The sequence below is a fragment of the Neovison vison genome, chromosome 13, assembly GCF_020171115.1.
Source record: "Neovison vison isolate M4711 chromosome 13, ASM_NN_V1, whole genome shotgun sequence".
Lineage (NCBI taxonomy): Eukaryota > Metazoa > Chordata > Mammalia > Carnivora > Mustelidae > Neogale > Neogale vison.
Window position 1 is genome coordinate 17,191,739 of NC_058103.1, and position 9,073 is coordinate 17,200,811.

Below are 9,073 nucleotides of genomic sequence, written 5' to 3' on the forward strand. Positions count from 1 at the left end.
GATGTGAGACACGATCCCATGACCCCAGGATCATGACCTGAGCCTAAGGCAGACACTTAACCAACTGAGCCACCCAGGTGTCCCAGGCATTTTAAGTTTTGCCTCAGAATTGTTTGCAAAGTCTTTATTTAATGCTCTGTCCGAACCTAATTCACAACAAAGCCTCTTGTGTTTCTTCAAGCCACAAATATGTCAGAGGATCTCTCAATTTCTAGAATACTTCCAAATCATAGTGTTATCCCCTTAAACTCTGTGACGCTCTGATCATCGCTTACTCAGTGTGACTCTGATCCTCCCCCAGCAACACAGCTTACTTCCTGAGTTTGACCCTCTTTGCCAGTTTCCCAGGAGATTCTCGCTAAATAGGTAGCCTTCTAGCATCCCTTAGATTGGAACAGCATTGAAGCAATCAAGATTACATTTAACATTTGAGTACGGAAGAAGTTGGTGAAAGCTGGCAGAATACATTACCCCAAAATATGCCACGATGGTGTAAGGACTATTTTGAGCTAAAGAACACCTGAAGAAGAGCAGATGCAAAAAAGTCATTCTGACCTCCCCTTTTCCAGGAACCAGAAGTTCAGACTCTCATGTGAAAGCTGCCCTCCCTAGCCCCAGGAGGAAAGAAACATTATCATCCCCAGAGACAGGGAGTAGAGGCAAAAAGAAATCTGTACAAACAGATCTTTTTAAAGTAAATTATCTTCCTCTAGTCTCCCTGAGTGTTTTAGTTACTTTTCCATAATTACTACTCTCTGATCAAGCTAGTATATAAGCACTTGCTCCAATCTGCCCTTTGGGTCTTCATTTTCCTCTGGGGGTTTCCAGATCCATGCAAAAACTCTGTATGTTTCTCTCCTGTTAATCTTTTTTATGTCAATTTAATACTCAGGAGCAGTCAGAAACCCTAAGAAAGTAGAGGTAAAGTTATGCCTCCCCAACTACGTTCTACGTTTATTTACTAAAACTGTCAGTTGGGTTCATTGAGCCACCCACGATCCAGATAGTATTGATTCATCCCATTCTTGGGGTCACTTCTGGCTCTGAACTGCTCCTGCTGAATTCCTTGACTTTATGGGCACACCTGTGTTGGTATTTTGAAATACTTTAGCCTCACAGAGAAATACTATAGAATATTTCTGTGTATCCCTTGCCCAGCTTCCTTCCGTAAAAACATCCTATATAATCAGGGTAGAATGATCAAAACCAAGAAATTTACACAGATACAATACCATTAACTAAGCTATGACCCTTACTGGATTTCTCTAAGGGCTGTTTATGACATTAATTCTTCAGTCATTGTAACAATCATGGGAAGTAAATACTATCATTGATCATTTTATAGATGTAGAAACTGAGATTCAGAACAGTTAACTTAGCTTGCTGAAGATTCCAGCTTGGAAGTGGCCAAGTGAGGAACAGAAACATGGGCAGCCCAGCTCTAAGGAACCTGCTCCTCCCATTGAACTATACACTACTGGCTCTCAACATGATCCTGGCCAGCCAAAGCAGCTGTCCTTGCTCAAGCCTGAAATAACTTACTCTCCTCACACTACAATAAATTACGCTAAAGAGCCAGAAGAAGTTGTAATCCTTGGACGCCATCATTAGAGCCCAAACATTTGTTTCCAACATCAAAGTTGGCTTCAGTAGGCTTCCCAAAGGAAATACTATTGCAACCACTGTGGACAAAACAATGTTCTTTAGGCTAACAAAGGCTGACTTGCAAACATTTCCCTCCTGTGGAAAATAACTTCAGTTGATACATTTTGACTCTCAGAAGGAAGTTTCTTTGTAAGAAACTGCAAGAAATGCAGATGTAGGTCAGACACTGCCAAAACAAAGGCTTTAGAAAACACTGGCTTCCTCTCAACATCAAACCATTTCTAAGAGTCTCACTCCCACGTAGCTCAATCCCAAATGAGACGTGCCTTCACGAGTCCGTCTGCACCAGAATCATTTGAGATTAACTTGAGTTTGCACTTCTCCATAGCTGCCCTCCCTCTGCTTTCCAGCAGATAGCCAGGCCCATTGGAGCTGCTTGCCTTCTGGATTTTGGAAAGCGGAAGGCACAAGAGCTTGTAGTCAATGTCTCCTTCACTATTTGGGGGGTAAGGCAAGGGAGGGCAAGAAGTAAGGGAATGCAGTGAAGAGTGGTGTGCTACACCAAGAGGGGAGCGAGGATAGCAAAGGGCAGAAGAGAACCCCCCAGCCTGCAATGTGGAATCATGCACCTCTTTCTGGCAAGATCTGAAGTGACTGTTGGCTGTCGGGTACATCTCGGTAGGCTGAGTCCCTGACACCAAAACTTCATCTTCTCAAGACTCCCTGGCCCCAGAGGCGCCTGGGTGCGTCAGTCATTAAGCATCTGCTTTCTGCTCAGGTCACCATCCCAGGGTCCCAGGTTCAAGCCCCACATCAGGCTTCCTGCTCAGCGGGAAGACTGTTTCTCCCACTCTCCCTGCTTGTGTTCCCTCTTTCACTGTGTCTCTGTCAAAATAAATAAAATCTTAAAAAAAAAAAAAAAAAAAAAGAACAAAAAAGTTTCTGGCCCTAAATGCGGCATAGGGGCAGCAGCCTAAAGGGAACATGGAACCAAGACACAGGGGTCTCAGAGAGGCCAGTGGGATCAACACTGGCAGAGTATTTCAGATGAGGCTTAAATGCTTAAGGTGTTAAGATATTTCTATAACCTGAAGGAAGCAGAGTGCTATGGGGAACAGCCAATAACCACTGAAACTTAACTTCCCACCAATTCAACAGGTGAGAGAAAGACACGTTGATTTAAAGAATACGGAGAAATGTAATAGTTCCAAAAATCGGAGTTTGCGGACTTGCACTTGCACCAACTACCCATCCACCCATTTGTTCATCTGACAAAGAGTCACCGAGCTTCCACACAGGTCTCGAACACAGAGTAGAGACCAGAGGACATGGTGGTTCCTGAGCCTTCCAGTGCTCACACACTCAGAGATGTCCACCCTAAACCAAGGAGAGGCCACTACAGTGTCATTAATGGTAAGAGAAGGCGCCAGGATGAGTTAAGCTATCATAAATGACCACACTGGTCCTCTTTCACTGTGAAGTTATGCATAATGTATCAAGTTTCAAAATTATCTATAGATTTATTCCCATGGAAGAATCACAAATCAATGATCCTCCTAGAAGGAAGGTCATCTTACTGTTTTAATAGCAAAACCCTACAAACAGCAAAAATGGGTTAAATATATAACAATACATCCACTCTTTGGAACACTATACAGGCATTAAGAATGATGTTATGGGGATGCCTAGGTGGCCCAGTAGTTAAACATCTGCCTGGCTCAGGTCATGGTCCCAGGATCCTGGAATCAAGCCCCATGTCTAGCACTCCTCTTGGTGGGGAGCCTGCTTCTCCCTCTCCCTCTGCCTGATGCTCCCACAGCTTGTGCTCGCTCTCTGTCAAATAAATAATTTAAAAATCTTAAAAAAAAAAAAAAGAATGATGTAATGGGTACTACCTTTTTTTGGTAAGATTTATTTATTTATTCATTTGAGAGACAGAGAGAGCATGCACCAGTGGGAGGGGGAGAGGGAGAGAGAATCTGAAGCAGACGCCATACTAAGTGGAGAGCCCCACGCAGGGCTCATTCCCAAGACCCTGAGATCACAACCTGAGCTGAAACCAAGAGTCACATGCTCCGCTGACTGGGCCTCCCAACAGCCCTACGAGCACTACTTTTCTAACTAAAAATAAAACACCGACAAGTACTTCAGAAGAATATTTGATAACATGGAAAGACATGAGCAATGTATTGCTAAAAAAAAATGAGCAAATATGCTCAGATTTTTGAAACAACAACATAAATATACATATATTTTAGCAAATATGATCCCATTTTTGTAGCAATGACATAAACCTGTATATGTCTAAATGTGTGTTGCATGTACAGTGTATAGGAACAATGGGAGGATATACAACAAAATATTAAAAGTGGTTATTTCTGCCAGGGATGCATTCTGATTTTCATGGGTCTTAAGCACTTTTGCCTTCATGGCCCCTTCTCCCACAAAAAAAAAAATGTTAAAAATTATAGTTCATAGTGGCATTGGTATGAAGATAATATGGTCCAGGCTGGATTCATTGTTCTATGTTCATTATTATTATATTCATTTTTTTTCTTCTCATGTTAAGAGAAATTAAAACGATAATATTCGTGGGCGCCAGGCTCTGACTTGGCCCTCATTTGTGAGTAATGGAATTACTGGATTTTTATTTCCTTCTGGCTCATCGGCGTTCTCTAAATCTTCCATACCCTAAGATTTATTCTACTACTGTAATGAAAAACCATTTGAACAAGAGGTGGGTAAACATAAAAAAAAAAAAAAAGGTCCATTTTATGCAATGCTTACACATAATACCGAGAGTAAAGGCAGCTCTTGGAGGCAACCCCCTCCAAGGGCATTGAAATCTCCCCACCCAATACAGCCCATCATCTGTGGCCCCGCTGATCCAGCCCATCCAATGATTTCCTGCAAGAACCAACCAAGGAGATGAAGCCTCTAGTTTTCAGAACAAAGTCGCTCTCTGGCTTACCAAAGAGAAGGGGTTCATGCCTTGTTCTTTATTCCCAGGGAGGACAAGACCAACCCACACTGGCTTTATTTCTCCAGGGGCTCGGATGGTCAGCCATGGTCCAGCCACGCTCTCCGGCCCGGTCCGGGAAACATTTAGAGGAGGACGGCAGGCTTGGCAAATAGGCAACTAGCCTTCTACAGCCTCATCCGTGGCCCAGGACATCGTAAACCCGTGCTCTTTGCCAAACTGTGAAGTTTGCCAAAATTTAATAGGTTTGATTTTATAAAGTCAGCCTTTTGAGTATGATTTTTAATTTATACATTCATTAATTTATTCATGTGTTTAATAAATATTGATTAGGCATCTACTCTTTGCCACAGATTATTCTAGGAGCAGGCGACACAGTGGTGAGCAAGACAGACACAGTCCCTGTTCTCATGCTGCTGGAAGGAGAGATTCTGAACAAGGTGCAGAGTGGCTTGAAAAGGGAGAAGCCATGAGTGTGTCGAGAATGTGTGGCCAGGGGGCGGCACCAGTCTAAGGAGCTGGGGATCCAGGCTTCCCAAGGAAAGAAAAGGTAAACCCAGACCTGGAAGGTAAGTAGAAGTGGACGAAGCAGGAAAAGGGGAGGGTCTGGAGGGAGAACAGTGTGCAGACTAATGCCCAGAATCTACGTTTAGAGTCTAGGAGTCCTAAGGAACTGAAGACAACCAAAAGGGTTGATGGGTATGGCAGAAGGCTGGGTTAGAGTGGCAGGCAGGGACCAGACGTGAAGGACCATCTTATTTAAATCGGTTTGGGAGCTGGGACTACGTCCTTACTCCAATGGGAAGCCATCTCAGAGCCTTAAGGAAAGGAGGGTTTTGGTGCTGTGTGGATAATGGACTGCCTAAAACTCCCGCAGGGGCCCTCGGGTCACTGGTGATGGGTGTTGTATAGCATGAACCCAGCCATAAGACTTACTCCAGCCTACTTGAAACAACTGAAAGAAACAAAGAAACAGAGATGTATACTGCACCTCTGTGCTTCCCACTGTCTCCATCCCAGCCTTCAGAACCACACAAACAAGGAAAACTTAAAATAAAGGGGGGCCATAAGAGGAACACTTCACTGTCCTATGTACTAGAGCTTCGTAATACTTGATTCTTCCTGCATACATCTTCCAGCATTTGCTTCTTCTAGATTGTCTTTATTATTGTGCTTAGCTATTTGAATTTCCATATGAATTTTATTTTTTTAAGATTTTATTAACTGGGGCACCTGGGTGGCTCAGTGGGTTAAAGCCTTTGCCTTCGGCTTAGGTCATGATCTCAGAGTCCTGGGATCAAGCCCCTCATCAAGCTCTCTGCTCAGCAGGGAGCCTGCTTCCCCTCTCTCTCTGCCTGCCTCTCTGCCTACTTGTGATCTCTGTCTGTCAAATAAATAAATAAAATCTTTAAAAGAAAAAACAAAACAAAACAAAAAAAGAAAACGAAGTCATATAGATGGCAAATACATCTTCCATCCAAGAATTGTTAAATTTAAACTGATTCCATTCAAAAGTTAGACAGGAAAGAAAGACTTTATTTAAGATTATTGCAAGATGCCTGAGCCTGCTTTGCTTCCTCTCTCTCTGCCTGCCTCTCTTCCTACTTGTGATCTCCATCTGTCAAACGAATAAATAGAATCTTTAAAAAAAATTTATTTACTTATTTCACAGACAGAGATCACAAGTAGGCAGAGAGGCAGGCAGGTGGGTGGGGGCAGACTCCCTGCTGAATAGAGAGCCCAACTCGGGGCTCGATCCCAGGACCCTGAGATCATGACCTGAGCCGAAGGCAGAGGCTTAATCCACTGAGCCACCCAGGCACCCCTCCATTTGAATTTTGGAATCAGCTTGTCAATTTCCACAAAACATAACCTGCTAGTATTTTTATTGGGTTTGCACTGAATCAAAAAAGTGACTTGGAGAGAATTGACATCTTTGCAGTACTGAGCTTTCCGATCTATGAACATGGTCTAGCCCTCCCTGCATTTAGGTTTCTTCAATTTCTTTCAATAATGATTTGTTCTTTCCAGGAAAGAGGTCATGCACACACTCCATTAAATTTAGCCATGGATATGCGATGTCTTTAGATGATTATATGGGTAAATACTAAAAAGAGTAATTGGGGCACCTGGGTGGCTCAGTGGGTTAAGCCTCTGCCTTCAGCTCAGGTCATGGTCTCAGGATCCTGGTATCAAGCCCCACATTGGGCTCTCTGCTCAGCAGGGAGCCTGCTTTCCCCTCTCTCTCTCTGCCTGTCTCTCTGCTTACTTGTGATATCTCTGTCAAATAAATAAATAAAATATTTTTAAAAAATAAAATAAAAAGATTAATTAAAGGAAATAATGTCTGGAGAAAGTACTTTGCAAAATATAAAACATTATATAAACTTGAGATATCCTTTCTCACTGACATTACTGAACACATCCTTTTGGAAAGCCAATCTACACACCCCCTTAAGGCATTTTCCCCAGTGTCTATTGATTAACCAAGAGGCTGAGGCTATCCAGCCCGAACGGCCAAAAAACAGTGACATCAGAGGCCAAGAGGAGAGTTACTGACCTGGAATAAACTCTAAGAAAACAAAACAAAACAACAACAACAACAACAAAAAGTGAGTTCTCAATCTGAATTTTAATTTTATCCAAGAGCCACCATGGCCTGGGGGTGGGGGGCAGTTTTTCGAAAAAGCCCATCGTTCAATCAAAACTCAGGGACTGGATACCCTCTATACAAGATCTCACTCAATCTCCGAGCTCCTAACACTGTTGCCGAAAATTAGCCTAGACCATTCCTCAATGGGAGCTGAGGTGCTGTATCCCCTCTTCAAAGAAATTCTCATCTGCAGAACAGACAAAAGCCAAGCCTGGCCTCTTCCTGGGACCTGGCAATGCTGATACTCACTCTTAGTGCATGAATCTGAACTAGGAATTCACACCCCCTTCTCTGAGCCCAGCCTCAGAGGCTCCCTCCTCCACCTGCCAAGCCCTGCCTGCCACCGACACAGGCCCAGGGCTCACCTCTTCCCACCTCTAGAGGAGAAAATGGCCAGAATGAACCAGAAGGAAGCCTTCAGGACACAAACACTGTTTATAAAACACACAAGAAAGATCTACCCCCTGCTGTGATCTACCCCCCCCCACATCATTCCACTCTAGTCTCTTGGATCCCCCCTTGAACAAGGTAGCAATGATCAGTATTCATTGAATCAGCAAACATTTATTGAGCACTGACCATGGGCCAGGCACTGTTTTAAACACAGAGACCCAGCAATGAACAGCACAGTGAAAGGTCCTGTCTTCTTGCAGCTTGCATCACTTGGGGGAGAGGTGTCTGTGCCCTTGGGGATGGCGGGGAACAGCAGGCAACAGGACCGTCAGCTACAAATCGAAAGGATTTTAGAAGCCTGGGGGGTTAGTTTGGGTTCCCCCAAAAAGGGGACCTCAAGGTAAGGATTTGAGAATAGCTTGCTTATTGAGGAAGTGATCCCAGGAAGCGTTGGTGAGCAAACGGGGCAGTGACAGCGAAGAAGGAAGGCCATAGTTTGTTAATGAGACACTTACCACTGTGGGCAGCTGAGGCTCGGTCCTGGGAGACCCTCATAGAGACTGTAGAGAATGTGCCTCAGAAGTACCCTGTCCCCCGAGGGGCAAGGAAGCTCAAGATTTACCTATCCACTCCCATCCTCATTAGCTGAGGGTCCCACCAGGGTTTTAAAGCCCTGGCCCCTCAAGCGGAGACAAAAAGAGTCCATCAGCAGGCACGGAGGTGTCTAGCGGCAACCTCTGAGATGAGGTACAGGGACGGAGAAGGCACAGGAGGTGTGGGCTGCTCCCAGTCAACTTGTTCCCTGTGATAAGCCCAGAACCTGGTGGGGTTTCAGGGACATAGTAGGCAATAAATATTTGTTGAGTAATTAGATGTTTTATTATCTGGAGATGTCTTTAAGGCTAACCTGAAGTCAGCAGAAGAAAGGGCCCTGGGTGCAAACCTAGAAACAGTGGCCTCCAAGCATAGTAAGCTGTGTTATCCTGGGCAAGTGCCTTCCCCTTCCTGATCGGTCTTCACGGTCATAAAGCAGAGACGGACACCTGCCTTGCCTGCTCTGTCAAACTGGATGAGGTGCCAACCAGAGAAACTCTGCCAAAGGGCTTGGCAAAACCAGAATATGTTAGAATGATTTTTCTTGGGCAAAGAGCCTGGAATAGGGAATGAGATCTGCAAAAGGAGATTCTGGTCCAGTAGATTCTGAGTCTGTTTCCTCACTTATGAAAGAGGCACCGTGATAACCAGGCCACAGCACGTCCCAGAGTGCCATTTGGGGGCTCCAGAGGCCCGATAATGGATGTGGTGTGCTCCGTTCCCTTCCGAAACTACACTAAAATGACAATAAAGGGATGTGGGTTTTTTAAAGGGGTGGGGGGAGGATCATAAACCCATGATGACAAAGCAACTGGAGAGGAAAGGAAGTCCACAAAATTTTGGAAGCA